We start from the raw sequence: 13721 nt of genomic DNA on the forward strand, positions 1-13721 counted from the left end.
GCCCATAGTAATGACACTAATCGCACATTGAAAATTGTGCGATTAGCAGAGGTATAGGCTCTGTTATGGGCGGAGCAGCAGATACATAGAAAACATGACCAAAAGGATATAGCAGCCTATACCTCCTCTACCGCACGTGCGGTAGAGAGGTATATTAAAGGATTTTTTTTATTTTATTTAAACTGCACAATCTAGACATTTTATTTAAACTGCACAATCTAGAACATTTTTTGGCTGAATAAATATAATTTTTCCAATAGGGGGAAATTATATTTATTCAGCCAAAAAATTAAATTCCTTTCTTTTCTTCCCTTTTTCACAGGAGGCTCACGTGCGGGAGTGCACATATGGAGGAGCCTCCACTGAACTCACATGGGTCGCGGGTCAGTATTTACAATTGTCCCGTTGCACAGGGCAAGGTCTAGGGCTCCTATTTGCCAACCTACCAGAAGTCCCCAAAGTGCACATTATCAGTTCTGCTTTATCTAGGGGCGCACAGTAACTAGCGCAGAGGGCAGCCCTGGCTTAAAAGGCTATAGAACCATTTATTTTCATAAGACATATGTGTGGCGTTGCACTATTCTAACACACAGGCTTAGTGAATACACTTTCCAAACAGATTAACACTTATTTTTCCAATGGCCAACCCCCTCCCCACATAGCCTTATTTGTAGGAGCCAATCTTACCTTGTTACAGAGTAGACAAAGGGTTGTCACTGCTATTTTGTTAGCAACACTTGTATTCTTTTACATGATTTTATTACTCCTGCTCAGACGTACTAGGGGCAGATATGTAGCAGGGTCAGGTTTATGAAGCCTGTAGTGTGCACTTACAATGCTAATAATTGTGAAAACCCACAGTTTTCAGAGTTTAACCCCATAAAGACCAAGGACATGCCATCCACGTCCACTAAAAAATGGTTGTTAATGACCTAGGATGTGCCTGGCACGTCCTGTGGTTTCAAGTGCTGGAAGCAATTGTGAACTCTTTCAGGGTATTGCAGTAATGCCTCTATATAGAGAGCCCTCTCTGCATTGGCCAGCAATGGTGCCAATCGTAGGTGGGTGGAAGCCATAGCAGGGAGGTGGGTGGGTGGTCCATCGCTGGTCAGTTCCAGATCCTTTGTCCCTCAAGTGTGCGCAATTGGGCACGCGCCATCTACATCCAGTAAATGAGAGAGGGGGGAATAAATGTTGGGAAATGGTTCTGGATGTGGGAGGGGGCAGGGAATTGATGGGGGACAGCTACACTACAGAAAAATTATTTTTTATTTGGTGGTGAAATGGTGGCATGAAATATACCAAAATGGGCCTAGATCAATACTTTGGGTTGTCTACTAAAAAAACAATGTATAGTGTTACAATATAACTATTGCTAATTTTGAGTGGAAAAAAATGGTTTGGAAATAGCAATGTTCTACTTGTACTTATTGCCCTATAACTTGTAAAGAACATTTAAATATTGGGTATTTCTAAACTAAGAACAAAATTTGAAAACTATTTAGCATGGGAGTTTTTTGGTGGTTGTCGATGTATAACAGATTTTGGGGGTCAAAGTTAGAAATAGTGTGTTTTTGTTTCTATTTTTTCCTCATATTTTATATTTTTTTTATAGTAAATTATATATTATGATGAAAATAATGGTATCTTTAGAAAGTCCATTAAATGGCAAGAAAAACGGTATATAATATGTGTGGGTACAGTAAATGAGTAAGAGGAAAATTACAGCTAAACACAAACACTGCAGAAATGTAAAAATAGCCTTAGTCCCTAACGGTAAGAACATTTTAAAATGGTCTGGTCACTAAGGGGTTAAAGGACAGTAAAATTAAACTTTCATGATTCAGATAGGACATGCAATTTTTTAGCAACTTTCAAATTTACTTTTATCATCAAATCTGCTTTGTTCTCTTGGTATTATAAGCTAAACCTAGATAGACACATATGCTTATCTTTTATCTATTAGAGCATTTTTATAGCTTTTTACAGCAAGACACTGCTAGTTCATGTGTGCTATATAGATAATGTGCTCACTCCTGTGGAGTTTTTTGAGTTAGCACTGATTGGGTAAAATACAAGTCTGTCAAAATAACTGAAATAAGGGGGCAATCTGCAGAGCCTTAGATACAAGGTAATCACAGAGGTAAAAAGTACATTAATATAACAGTGTTGGTTATGCAGAACTGGGGAATGGTTAAAAAAGGGATTATCTATCTTTTTAAAATATAACAATTCTTGAGTAGACTGTCCCTTTAAGCAGAGATGTAAGTGCTTTTTCTATATGGTTTCAACATATCATCATTTTTTTTTCATTGCGGTGGTAAAGTTTGAAAACTGGCAGTAGCATAAAAATTCTCAATAGACTTTAACGACGATAAATGTTTTTATCACTTAGTTTTCACAATTTACCTCCTCAATGGAATTTAGGTCTTTGTGTTTTACAGCTGACAAAGCCCTTTATGACAATAACATTAGTTTCTTCAACATAGGTGTGTCCGGTCCACGGCGTCATCCTTACTTGTGGGATATTCTCTTCCCCAACAGGAAATGGCAAAGAGCCCAGCAAAGCTGGTCACATGATCCCTCCTAGGCTCCGCCTACCCCAGTCATTCTCTTTGCCGTTGCACAGGCAACATCTCCACGGAGATGGCTAAGAGTTTTTTGGTGTTTAAATGTAGTTTTTATTCTTCAATCAAGTGTTTGTTATTTTAAAATAGTGCTGGTATGTACTATTTACTCTGAAACAGAAAAGAGAAGAAGATTTCTGTTTGTAAGAGGAAGATGATTTTAGCAAACGTTACTAAAATCGATGGCTGTTTCCACACAGGACTGTTGAGATGAAGTAACTTCAGTTGGGGGAAGCAGTTGGCAGACTTTTCTGCCTGAGGTATGACTGGCCACATTTCTAACAAGACTTTGTAATGCTGGAAGGCTGTCATTTTCCCTATGGGGACCGGTAAGCCATTTTCTTAGATTAAGCAAAAGAATAAAAGGCTTTATAAGGGCTTAAAAAACTGGTAGACATTTTTCTGGGCTAAAACGATTACTTTACTAAGCATATTTGACAGATTATAACTCTTTATAGTTATTATAATCTTGGGGATTGTTGTTAAAAAACGGCAGGCACTGTATGGACACCTTTTTCAGATGGGGGCCTTCTCTAGTCATAGGCAGAGCCTCATTTTCGCGCCACTAATGCACAGTTGTTTTTGGAAGGCAAGGCATGCAGATGCATGTGTGAGGAGCTAAGAACCACTGAAAAAGCTTATAGAAGGCGTCATTTGGTATCGTATTCCCCCCTGGGCTTGGTTGGGTCTCAGCAAAGCAGATACCTTGGACTGTATAGGGGTTAAATGTAAAAACGGCTCCGGTTCCGTTATTTTAAGGGTTAAAGCTTTCAAATTTGGTGTGCAATACTTTTAAGGCTTTAAGACACTGTGGTGAAATTTTGGTGAATTTTGAACAATTGCTTCATGCTTTTTCGCATATTCAGTAATAAAGTGTGTTCTGTTTAAAATTTAAAGTGACAGTAACGGTTTTATTTTAAAATGTTTTTTGTGCTTTGTTGACAAGTTTAAGCCTGTTTAACATGTCTGAACCATCAGATAAGCGATGTTCTATATGTATGAAAGCCAATGTGTCTCCCCATTTAAATATATGTGATAATTGTGACATAGTGTCCAAACAAAGTAGGGACAATGATGCCACAGATAATAATAGTGCCCAAGATGATTCTTCAGATGAGGGGAGTAAGCATGGTACTGCATCACCCCCTTCTGTGTCTACACCAGTTTTGCCCACACAAGAGGCCCCTAGTACATCTAGTGCGCCAATACTTATTACTATGCAACAATTAACGGCTGTTATGGATAATTCTATTGCAAATATTTTATCTAAAATGCCTACTTATCAAAGAAAGCGCGATTGCTCTGTTTTAAACACTGAAGAGCAAGAGGACGCTGATGATAACGTTTCTGACATACCCTACACCAATCTGAAGGGGCCAGGAGGGAGGTTTTGTCTGAGGGAGAAATTTCAGATTCAGGAAAAATTTCTCAACAAGCTGAACCTGATGTTGTAACATTTAAATTTAAATTAGAACATCTCCGCGCACTGCTTAAGGAGGTATTATCTACTCTGGATGATTGTGACAATTTGGTCATTCCAGAGAAATTATGTAAGATGGACAAGTTCCTAGAGGTTCCGGTGCCCCCCGATGTTTTTCCTATACCCAAGCGGGTGGCGGACATAGTAAATAAGGAATGGGAAAGGCCCGGCATACCTTTTGTTCCTCCCCCTATATTTAAGAAATTATTTCCTATAGTCGACCCCAGAAAGGACTTATGGCAGACAGTCCCTAAGGTCGAGGGGGCGGTCTCTACTCTAAACAAACGCACTACTATTCCCATAGAAGATAGTTGTGCTTTCAAAGATCCTATGGATAAAAAATTAGAGGGTTTGCTTAAAAAGATGTTTGTTCAGCAAGGTTACCTTCTACAACCAATTTCATGCATTGTTCCTGTCACTACGGCAGCGTGTTTCTGGTTCGAAGAACTAGAAAAGTCGCTCAATAAAGAATCTTCGTATGAAGAGGTTATGGACAGAGTTCAAGCACTTAAATTGGCTAACTCTTTTATTCTGGATGCCGCTTTGCAATTAGCTAGATTAGCGGCGAAAAATTCAGGGTTTGCTATCGTGGCGCGCAGAGCGCTCTGGCTAAAGTCTTGGTCAGCGGATGTGTCTTCCAAGACAAAATTGCTTAACATCCCTTTCAAGGGCAAAACACTGTTTGGTCCTGATTTGAAAGAGATTATTTCAGACATCACCGGGGGAAAGGGCCACGCCCTTCCTCAGGATAGGTCTTTTAAGGCTAGAAATAAGCCTAATTTTCGTCCCTTTCGCAGAAACGGACCAGCCTCTACTTCTACATCTTCTAAGCAAGAGGGTAATACTTCTCAACCCAAACCAGCCTGGAGACCGATGCAAGGCTGGAACAAGGGTACGCAGGCCAAGAAGCCTGCCACTGCTACCAAAACAGCATGAAGGGATGGCCCCCGATCCGGGACCGGATCTGGTGGGGGGCAGACTTTCTCTCTTTGCTCAGGCCTGGGCAAGAGATGTTCGGGATCCTTGGGCACTAGAAATAGTTTCTCAAGGTTATCTCCTGGAATTCAAGGAACTACCCCCAAGGGGAAGGTTCCACAGGTCTCAATTATCTTCAAACCAAATAAAAAGACAGGCATTCTTACATTGTGTAGAAGACCTGTTAAAGATGGGAGTAATTCATCCAGTTCCAATAGGAGAACAAGGGATGGGGTTTTACTCCAACCTGTTCATAGTTCCCAAAAAAGAGGGAACATTCAGACCAATTCTAGATCTCAAGATCCTAAACAAATTTCTCAGGGTTCCATCGTTCAAAATGGAAACCATTCGAACGATCCTTCCTACTATCCAGGAAGGTCAATTTATGACCACGGTGGATTTAAAGGACGCGTACCTACATATTCCTATCCACAAGGAACATCATCAGTTCCTAAGGTTCGCTTTTCTGGACAAGCATTACCAGTTTGTGGCACTTCCATTCGGATTAGCCACTGCTCCGAGAATTTTCACAAAGGTACTAGGGTCCCTTCTAGCGGTTCTAAGACCAAGGGGCATTGCAGTAGTACCGTACTTGGACGACATCCTGATTCAAGCGTCGTCTCTGTCAAAAGCAAAGGCTCATACGGACATCGTCCTAGCCTTTCTCAGATCTCACGGATGGAAAGTGAACATAGAAAAAAGTTCTCTTTCCCCGTCAACAAGAGTTCCCTTCTTGGGAACAATAATAGACTCCTTAGAAATGAGGATTTTTCTGACAGAGGTCAGAAAATCAAAACTTCTAAGCTCTTGTCAAGTACTTCATTCTGTTCTTCGTCCTTCCATAGCGCAGTGCATGGAAGTAATAGGATTGATGGTTGCAGCAATGGACATAGTTCCTTTTGCACGAATTCATCTAAGACCATTACAACTGTGCATGCTCAGACAGTGGAATGGGGATTATACAGACTTGTCTCCGACGATTCAAGTAGATCAAAGGACCAGAGATTCACTCCGTTGGTGGCTGATCCTGGACAACCTGTCACAGGGAATGAGCTTCCGCAGACCAGAGTGGGTCATTGTCACGACCGACGCCAGTCTGGTGGGCTGGGGCGCGGTCTGGGAACCCCTGAAAGCTCAGGGTCTATGGTCTCGGGAAGAATCTCTTCTCCCGATAAACATTCTGGAACTGAGAGCGATATTCAATGCTCTCAAAGCTTGGCCTCATCTAGCAAAGGCCAAATTCATAAGGTTTCAATCAGACAACATGACGACAGTTGCATATATCAACCATCAGGGGGGAACAAGGAGTTCCCTGGCGATGGAGGAAGTGACCAAGATAATTCAATGGGCGGAGGATCACTCCTGCCACTTGTCTGCAATCCACATCCCTGGAGTGGAAAATTGGGAAGCGGATTTTCTGAGTCGTCAGACATTCCATCCGGGGGAGTGGGAACTCCATCCGGAAATCTTTGCCCAAATAACTCGATTATGGGGCATTCCAGACATGGATCTGATGGCCTCTCGTCAGAACTTCAAGGTTCCTTGTTACGGGTCCAGATCCAGGGATCCCAAGGCGACTCTAGTAGATGCACTAGTAGCACCTTGGACCTTCAACCTAGCTTATGTATTCCCACCGTTTCCTCTCCTTCCCAGGCTGGTAGCCAGGATCAATCAGGAGAGGGCTTCGGTGATCTTGATAGCTCCTGCGTGGCCACGCAGGACTTGGTATGCAGACCTGGTGAATATGTCATCGGCTCCACCATGGAAGCTACCTTTGAGACAGGACCTTCTTGTTCAAGGTCCATTCGAACATCCGAATCTGGTTTCCCTCCAACTGACTGCTTGGAGATTGAACGCTTGATTTTATCAAAGCGTGGGTTTTCAGATTCTGTAATAGATACTCTGATTCAGGCTAGAAAGCCTGTAACTAGAAAAATTTACCATAAGATATGGAAAAAATATATCTGTTGGTGTGAATCTAAAGGATTCCCCTGGAACAAGATAAAAATTCCTAAGATTCTATCCTTTCTACAAGAAGGTTTGGAGAAAGGATTATCTGCAAGTTCTCTGAAGGGACAGATCTCTGCGTTATCTGTTTTACTTCACAAAAGGCTGGCAGCTGTGCCAGACGTTCAAGCGTTTGTTCAGGCTCTGGTTAGAATCAAGCCTGTTTACAGACCTTTAACTCCTCCCTGGAGTCTTAATCTAGTTCTTTCAGTTCTTCAAGGGGTTCCGTTTGAACCCTTACATTCCGTAGATATTAAGTTATTATCTTGGAAAGTTTTGTTTTTGGTTGCAATTTCTTCTGCTAGAAGAGTTTCTGAGTTATCTGCTCTGCAGTGTTCTCCGCCCTATCTGGTGTTCCATGCAGATAAGGTGGTTTTGCGTACTAAGCCTGGTTTTCTTCCGAAAGTTGTTTCCAACAAGAATATTAACCAGGAGATAGTTGTACCTTCTTTGTGTCCGAATCCAGTTTCAAAGAAGGAACGTTTGTTACACAATTTGGACGTAGTCCGTGCTCTAAAATTCTATTTAGAGGCCACTAAAGATTTCAGACAAACATCTTCTTTGTTTGTTGTTTATTCTGGTAAAAGGAGAGGTCAAAAGGCAACTTCTACCTCTCTTTCTTTTTGGCTTAAAAGCATTATCCGATTGGCTTATGAGACTGCCGGACGGCAGCCTCCTGAAAGAATCACAGCTCATTCCACTAGGGCTGTGGCTTCCACATGGGCCTTCAAGAACGAGGCTTCTGTTGATCAGATATGTAAGGCAGCGACTTGGTCTTCACTGCACACTTTTGCCAAATTTTACAAATTTGATACTTTTGCTTCTTCAGAGGCTATTTTTGGGAGAAAGGTTTTGCAAGCCGTGGTGCCTTCCATTTAGGTGACCTGATTTGCTCCCTCCCTTCATCCGTGTCCTAAAGCTTTGGTATTGGTTCCCACAAGTAAGGATGACGCCGTGGACCGGACACACCTATGTTGGAGAAAACAGAATTTATGCTTACCTGATAAATTACTTTCTCCAACGGTGTGTCCGGTCCACGGCCCGCCCTGGTTTTTTTAATCAGGTCTGATGAATTATTTTCTCTAACTACAGTCACCACGGTATCATATGGTGTCTCCTATGCATATTTCCTCCTGTACGTCGGTCGAATGACTGGGGTAGGCGGAGCCTAGGAGGGATCATGTGACCAGCTTTGCTGGGCTCTTTGCCATTTCCTGTTGGGGAAGAGAATATCCCACAAGTAAGGATGACGCCGTGGACCGGACACACCGTTGGAGAAAGTAATTTATCAGGTAAGCATAAATTCTGTTTTTTTATAAATGTATATACAGGGGCAGACTGAGACCAACCAGGGCCCCTGGGCAAAAAGTGTGACAGGGCCTGCCACCCCCTTTTTGCTCCACCCATTGCCCCTCCCACCTTATATGCCCCTCCCATGTTTTTACTTGCCATATAAAGAGAAAAACCTGCTTTTTAACTAAAGATTCAAAGAGAATGAAGAAAAATGATAATTAAAGTATAATTAGAAAGTTCATTAAAATTTCATGCTATATCTATATCTTGAAAGAAAATGTTCCTATCCATTTAAAGTTGTTTTTTTTTCTTCTAGAAGACAGAACTATCAAGAGTTCTTTTATGAATGCAGGAAGCAAATTGCATACAATTAATCCATCATTTCACAGGGTTTAGATAAATACCTAGAGCCCAAATAAACATTTTTACTCTGTTGACACAGAAAATATAAATTCAATATCAGTGACCATAAAGATTAGAGATGTCATTCCCTGCATATTTACATTCTGAGCTCCCCAGCAAAACCGAAACCCTATAGATGTGCATTCAAATAAATGTTATTCACCCTAATTTAACAAAGATGATCCCAAAAAAGAGAAATACATAGAAAATTCTCATGTGAGATGCATGGTCTAAGGAATAATTAGATCCATACAATTGAGTAATCCCTGGTCTGTACTTTTTAGTTTCCGTCATTGCCATAATAAATATATAATATATTGCTGCTTGAGTTAACCTAGGTGTAGACCCTGCTGAGTAGCGTTAAGTGTACCTAGTGATGCACTGAAGTATAAGTGGTTGGTGTCATATCATTAAAGGGACCTGAAACACAAACATTTTTCATTCATGATTTAGGTAGAACATACTACACACTATTGGTTTCTAACTGAACACATGGGGTGAGCCAATGACAAGCGGTGTGTGTGTGTCTATATACAGGGTCACCTGTACAACAAAATATATAGTCTACATGCTCCACTGTCCATGTGGTCTATTCTACATCGGCAAGACCCAAGATGACTTGCGTACCAGAATGGCCAACCACCGCTCCGCCATAAGAATATGGATATGGAAGCCGGCATATCTCACCAGCCAGTGGCCAGACATTTTCTCAAGATAAAATGTGGTGGCTGACCTAAGATACATTATAATCAACCATATCCCCCCCCCCCCCCTAAGTAGGGGAGGTGACAGGGGGAAGATTCTCCTTCAGAGGGAGAGCAGATGGATCAATAACTTGGATACTCTAGCACCAAAGGGCTTAAATGCTAAGCTGGATCTTCAATGTTTTTTGTAAAATTTGTTATGGGTCTAGGGACTGTATAGTGGGAACATGCCTTATATTGCTATAATCGTAATCCTAGAATGTCATATGTTGTAGCTAGTGCTGTTATGATTCATTGAGATATGTTACTGAGTGGCTAGCATTTGCTTAAATTTGATTCTTTTAGTACCCGGGATTCTTGTGTATTACATTTGAGGGATTCACTCTATTTAGCGCACTATACACCACTGTGTTATTATGACATGACTAGCCCTGATATGTCATAGTTGGGAGTGTCAATTTGAATACACTGTATTTTTATCTAGCGGCTTATAGTGATGCTAAATAGGTCCCTTATAGGTGTACAATACTAGTAAGTATCTGTAATTGTGTCAAATCTCATGTTACCCAATAGTAGTATGTCCCAGTTTCTATTTTGGCTGTAATAATGAAATATTAGGTCTAAGTGAGATGATGATGAGGATTTTAGCATACATTTGACAATAACTATTGTTCTGATAGTAATAATGTGCAACATATAGTTACCATTTGATCAGTATCCTTCTATTTGACAGTATGTTAGTCTATTCTTCATGTAGCTATGCACTTAATTTTCTGTATTTATGCTGACTGCTGGTTTGTTCTTTTAGTAATCAACTGTATATTTGTTTTTAAATTTGCTTTTTTACAGTTGGCCTCTGTGGGCATCTGTAACTCAACTCGCTCATGCTCAATAGCGTGTGTTGAACCCTGTGGCGCTGCACACATTCAAGCAAATAGAATTTGTTTGTATAACTTGTATCTAAGGACGAGGTGTATATATATACTCACAGCCACCAATCATCAGCTAGAACCTAGGATAACAAGAGAAGGAAGCAAATTAAATAATATAAGTAAATTGGAAAGTTGTTTAAAATGATATGCTATGTCTAATTATGACTTTACTGTCCCTTTAACCCCTTAGTGACCACAGTACTTTTCCATTTTCTGTCCATTTGGGACCAAGGCTATTTTTATATTTCTGCGGTGTTTGTGTTTAGCTGTAATTTTCCTCTTACTCATTTACTGTACCCACACATATTATATACCGTTTTTTCTCACCATTATATGGACTTTCTAAAGATACCATTATTTTCATCATATCATATAATTTACTATAAAAAAATATAAAATATGATGGAAGAAAAGGAAAAAAAAACACACTTTTTCTAACTTTGACCCCCAAAATCTGTTACACATCTACAACCACCAAAAAAACACCCATGTTAAATAGTTTCTAAATGTTGTCCTGAGTTTAGAAATACCCAATGATTACATGTTCTTTGCTTTTTTTGCAAGTTATAGGGCAATAAGTACAAGTAGCACTTTGCTATTTACAAACCATTTTTTTTTTTTCAAAATTAGCGCTAGTTACATTGGAACACTGATATCTGTCAGGAATCCCTGAATATTCCTTGACGTGTGTGTGTATATATATTTTTTAGTAGACAACCCAAATTATTGATCTAGGCCCATTTTGGTATATTTCTTTTTTTTTTTTTAATTTTATTTTTATTGAGGTTGTGCGAAAATAATACAACACAAGAGGAGGAACATATCCTAAGACAAACATATAAAATACAGTATAATGATTCTGCATATATAGAGATAGATTACATTCCCATAACAGATAACACCAAGCGGAAGACTGGAACCTCAGTTATTTTTACATACAATGTTTAGAGAACATAGTAGGATATGTAGGTAAGATATAATATATAAAATGAAACATAGTGACTTAGAATAAACTGGCAATAAATATTTCAACCAATAGCTACCATGAAGGCGCCAATCCTTTGCTAAAATAATATACTATGATATGTGGGTATGATATAATGATTATGGTGCGGCATGGGCAAGATAAGCCGCGTAGTTAGTTCTCCCAGGTTGGGAGGCTTATTATGGGGGGTGGGGGGGGGGGGGAGGTGAGAATTTAAATATAATAGAAAAGTGAGTTGTGCATATATTGATGTCTAGAAGTACAGTAGTTATAATAAGGATAATAAAGTAAAGCCAGCTTTGTTTGTGAGTGGTTATACGTCTCTAAGCTCCCAATGATAGTTAAGGGCTTGCACCTAGTTAAAATGGTAAAGAAGAGGGTTCTGCTGTCTCGGCCGCTGGCAGCCCAACCCCAGTGGGTTAATATCAATGGTACTAGCTCAAAAGTCTAACGTGGGAATGGAATGGGAAACTGAATCCAGTGATCTATACACTGCGAGGGTCAATTTTTAAAGAAGACAAATTGTGTATATAGAATCAATACTCTGCTGGCTAGGATCAATGGTCAATACTGAAACAGTAAACACATTTAGCACAAAGCTGGACCACAAAGATAAAATATAATAGGGGGTCCTGAGTCAATTATGGGTATGTTATCTTGAGGAATAGGGAGCCCTAAAACATGAAGTACTGGGAACATACAATAGTGAGTGCCAAGACCCATATAGAAGGTAGGAACCTTTACAAAATGTTACCTCTAAGACAGGTGGTTATACTGCAACTATGGGTTTAACAAGTGGATAAGGGCTTTTGACAAACAGGCTCTTCAGCCACATGGGGTAGGGGCATCCGCCTAGGTATAGCGGTAATTACACTACTGTATGGATGATGGAAATGTAACAAACATGCAGATATAAATATGAAAAGCATGAGAAGCCTAGCCTCACACCTTGAGCCACTTAAATTCAATACAGAAGCATGGCCAAGCTATAGATATGGCACAGTCTAAGCAAATTAGTCTAAATCCTATGGTATGCTGTAACTAGTGGATCAAAAATCACTGATTTGGGCACAATAGCTTATATATTAGTAAGACAAAACATAACACATAGTATTATAATCATGTTATCAGTGTAATCATAAGCAGGCACATAGAGAGATAATGAAGAAAGTGGCACCATTACTAAGATTGGTAAGCCACATCGTGCATGAGAACCTATAGCCAGGGTAGAGGGAAAACAGTAAGGAACAATGAAGTCAATAACTATAGTATTATAACGTTAATTCAGTTCAGCAATTATGAGCAGACAGTCCGTAAGGAGTTTGGCTAAGTCTATCCCACTCCAACTTTAGATAAATGTAAAAAGCCTCTCCGGCTCTTCTGGTACCGGAACAGCCAGTTTCCATAACCGCCTATGTTAGATGCCGAGAGAGAGAGTTCCAAAGCTGCGTGGTGGGTTGGCGAATGACGGGCCTAGAATCCGGATCCAAGACTCCAGACCACATCATCGCCGCTGAGACTGCAGCACCGGATTCCGCACTTCCACTAAGCGCCGGCACTTCTGCTTTGCCTTGTGTAGCTTTGTGCACCTCTATTGGGCTATATGCGAGAGCCGGCCGAGTCGCTGTGGCATTGATCTCCCCAGTGTGCAGTGGATTCTTTCCCAGCTGGGCTTCGTCAACTTCCGCGTCCGCAGCATCCCGCTCTTGTAAGCAGAGCTCCTGGACTCCTCCAAATACAGAATCAGGCTGTGTGTCTGTTCTGAAGATGCATGCGTCCTCAGGCAAAGAGTTTCTGTATAGCGCATTTTCAAATGCGGCGTGGTGATCTCTCAGTATGCTGCGCAGCGCTTCCAGAAACTGAGTGGTTGTGTGCATGTTTGATTTAAGTGTCCAGCTTTATAACAGGCACGGGAGAGTTGAAATTATGTAGGTTATGGGTTGCTATAATTATTCCACAGGATCTATATAGCTTCACTGCCATGCGGGTCGCCCGTTTTAAGCTGCCGATACAGGCCTCTAGTCTCAGTTAGGCAAAATCACGCTTGAAGCCAAAGTTGGTCCACAATAAAAGTATGGTATTAATCCCAGCTATTAGTAGAGAGTTCCATCAGGTTTAGCTGGATTAAAAACGTGTTCCAAAATCCTCAAAGGTAATATGAGTTCAGGAGCTCTATGAAAGTGCGTCCATGCTTGAGTGCTGTTGGCTCCGCCCCCCCCCCCCATTTTGGTATATTTCATGCCACCATTTTAACGCCAAATGCGATCAAATAAAAAAAATTGTCCACTTTTTCACAAACTTTAGATTTCTCACTGA

At 40.6% G+C, this 13721-nt stretch overlaps 1 pseudogene; it reads right to left on the minus strand.

Annotated features, from left to right (window-relative positions):
* Window positions 1-13721, minus strand: part of LOC128659922 (oocyte zinc finger protein XlCOF6-like) — a 196866-nt pseudogene that overhangs the window by 62969 nt on the left and 120176 nt on the right.

Source organism: Bombina bombina, chromosome 5 (genome assembly GCF_027579735.1).
Source record: "Bombina bombina isolate aBomBom1 chromosome 5, aBomBom1.pri, whole genome shotgun sequence".
Classification (NCBI taxonomy): domain Eukaryota; kingdom Metazoa; phylum Chordata; class Amphibia; order Anura; family Bombinatoridae; genus Bombina; species Bombina bombina.